This window comes from Cervus elaphus, chromosome 15 (assembly GCF_910594005.1).
Source record: "Cervus elaphus chromosome 15, mCerEla1.1, whole genome shotgun sequence".
Classification (NCBI taxonomy): domain Eukaryota; kingdom Metazoa; phylum Chordata; class Mammalia; order Artiodactyla; family Cervidae; genus Cervus; species Cervus elaphus.
Window position 1 is genome coordinate 50,418,159 of NC_057829.1, and position 3,484 is coordinate 50,421,642.

A 3,484-nucleotide genomic window follows, 5' to 3' on the forward strand; every position below is an offset into this window, starting at 1 on the left:
TGAATGTTTATTGAAAGAAACTTTCAATGAGTTATTATTGAGTTCTTAATGCAAAGTGTTTCTGTAAGTGAATCATATGTCCATTTAAACAACGGGAAATTTTTTTTAGAAAAAATTTCCCAAGGTAAAATTTAAGAAGATTGATAAAAAGTACTAAGGTATTAGCCATTTTCCTTTATTTTCCTTAAACTCTGTCTCTAGTATACTGAAATCACCTGATCTCAACCACCCACAGTCTACAATGAACTCTTCATTCTATGGGCTGCCATTTTAAAGTAATAAACCTAGTAATGGACCAGTGTAGACTGTCTTGCAGCAAAAGCTAGTGGGTTGGAAAAGGTGAGCAATTTTCTTGTAATCTAGTGGTTACTCTGAGGAGCTAGAAGTTTGGTGGCAATTGGTGTTATTTGCTGGCAGTTGCCAACCAACTGTGCATTGCCTTGTGGAGGAAAACACTTCAGGATAGTGGGAGAAGGGAGTGGTTTATATATAAAGCAAACTCTTATAACTCCAGAAGATCAAAGCCTGAACCAAATAGGTGAGAATTGTTCACTTAGAGGGTCATCTAAGGAAAAGCTATCAAGGGGAGTTACAAAGCTTGCTAATTCTATTTGAGATTCAACACTAACCAAGAAAAAAAAAATATAGAAACCAAGGGGCCTATTTCTAAACAGTTTAAGGGAATGTGTTACATTTGTCTTCCTTCTGTGGCAAATACCAACTATGTGGCCACATTGCTGGAAGAGGTGGGGTGGACCTCTTGACATTTTGGTTTATCAGAGAGGATGACTTCCTAAGTAGAGGGAGGTAATAATAATTCAGAAGGGAAGCTAGGAAACCAAGACTCTTATTACACAGTCAGGACTCAGATTCATTACAAAGAACATTCAATAAAAGAATGTGGTATAAAATTGGAAGAAAAGTAGAAACTCTGTTTTCCTGTAGCATCTCTTTAAGTATGCACAGAAGAGGAAGAGAGAACAAAGAAATGGCCCCACTGGAAAGTCAATGGCATAGAGAGCACATCCGTAAAGACTATATCTAATATTTAAGAGAAGAGGTCTTTCCTACAGAACCTACATACAAAAGTCCCTCAACAAATATTTGTTGAATGAATAAATGATTAGATTAATAAGGAGGAATCACTCCTAAATTCTAGAAAATCTTATATTTGGGAAAAATAAGTATTTGGAGAGTGATTGACACTGTCAGTGGATCAATAGGCCAATACTGAAGTGTGCTGTTCTTTGAAGCATGGATCCAAGAAGTAACAGCCTGCAGAGACAACTGCACAATACATTTGATTCAACTGGGAATCAAAAATACCACCCAAAGAGGTTGGGGGGAACTTCTAAGGAATATTTTAAAGTATCCAGTAACACCAATAAGAAATAATAAATTTGGAAGAATACCAGTGCTTGCTTCAGCAGCACAGATACTAGAATTGGAATGATACAGAGAAGATTAGCATGGCCCCTGCATGAGTATAACTTGCAAATTCATGAAGTGCTCCATATTTTAATATTTGTATAACTGAATCACTTTGCTATACACCTGAGGCAACACACAATATTGTAAATCAACTATACCCCAATATAAAGTAAACATTAAATTTTTAAAAAGAAGAATACCAATACTTATAATGTCAGATCTCCATATAACAATGCACAGAACATGAAAAAATAAGGTGCATTTAAGGTTTTTTAAGAGGGGGAAGAAATACTGGCTCATGTGTCTTTTGGATAAAACTCAAATTTTATATAATATAAAATGTGTGCATTACTGAATAGGAACAGATTTGGGAGGAAAACAGCAGAAAAAAAAAGGTGGATTGGTCCTACATGTCTAAAGTATCTTACCATATTCCTGATAAGATATAGAAGGGATAAATGATCTGACATTGTAGGTGATTGAGAAAAAAATCAATAAAACAAATGAGATTTTAAAATAAATATAGGAAAGTCAGTCACAGAAAAAAGGACTGATGAATGAAAAATTCAAAATTTAGATTAAAATTATTTTAAATAACTGAAAAAATTTTGACCAAAATAATGACAAAATATTGAACGTCAGTGTCATTGGACACTAGAGAGAAAGCAGGGACATTAATAAACACAATATTAGGATATACTAAATCATCCCCCAAAAATAAGTTTTCAACTATAATTGAAATGAAGAATTTAAAAAAGGAAAGGGTAAAAAATAGCCACAGACAATCTATATGGATCCGCAGGGAATTTCTAGGGACAGTCTAACTTCCTGGATTAATAGTTTCCAGCTGAGGCAGCTGGTGTACATTCTTCCAGGACAGAGAACAAAGAGGAAAGAGCCATGTGTTATCCTTATGCTTGTCACCTTTTTGAGCATAGAGACTCACATCTCATCCCACCATATCTCTGATGACTTCACTCTGTAGGAACCACTGCAGAGGGGCCAGGGGTATTCCTAAATCCTATACTTCTCCTGTGTAACCACAGGACAGTAGAGCCACCACCACCATTGCCAACACCATGACCATAACTGCAACACCATGGCCTCAGAAAACATCTCCATTCTCTTAGATCCCTAAGAAAACTAATACATACTACGGAGAAATTCACCATCAGACAAGGCAAAGCATACTAGAGGTCAGCACAGAGCCGAAAATGTATGGCCTTAGAAACCAAACAAGTTTTCAATGCATTTCTATCACTATCCTGCTTGAATGCCTTGCTTAGATCCAAGCATTCTACTTCCTTCATTCATTACTGTTCCTTTCCAAGGTTCTTACTGTTTGAATTCAGAAACATTGCCATTTGTTTGTGTGTGAAATATTGTACTTTATGACCTAGCACAGGTAGAAGTATCATTGTGCTTAGACCAGGAAGAAAGTGCTAATTACCAACTGTGTGGCCTCATGGCAAGTTACCTAAGTAAGGTTGTGACTAGCAAATGAAAGGTTCTGTGTGAAAGTACTTTGAAAACTAAACAGGACCATGCCGTTGTCAAACATTTTAATCTCTGTAACTTTCCAAGTTGGCTATCTATAGATTTAAGAAATTCTTTTTTTTTTAACCTTTCACAGATGAAGTACTGAGAAACTGGTTCCTGTGGTGTGAAGAAGCTCCAAACGTGATGCATCATATTGGATTTTTGCAGACCTGAGTCAAACTAGGTGTGGTTGTGTAGCTGCTGTGACAATGAGCTTTTGTGCCCATTTCTAAAAGGAACCTACTTGCAATACAGGTTGCCCTCCTGCAAAAATAACTCTCCACTGAAAGTTGGCACAAGCTGGTGGGAATGACTCTATGTCATGAAAAGCATACAGAGCATAAGCTTACCTAATTAATAATTTTCAGGGTTGTTTTCCTTTTCCTCTGCAGCTGCTGAACAGAGTGGTTCTGATTAAGCCATACACATCGTGAGAAATGCCACTTCGCAAGGGTGCTACATTCTGTATTTTCCCCCCACTTTGATCCCTGCTCGTTGGTCCCTTTGATCTCTG

General features: G+C 36.8%; 1 non-coding gene across 1 annotated transcript; it reads left to right on the plus strand.

Moving 5' to 3' along the window:
* Positions 1-1,414: 1,414 nt before the first annotated feature.
* Positions 1,415-1,521, plus strand: LOC122709713. The gene has a single exon (XR_006345686.1). It is a non-coding gene; the product is annotated as a U6 spliceosomal RNA (small nuclear RNA).
* Positions 1,522-3,484: the final 1,963 nt, after the last annotated feature.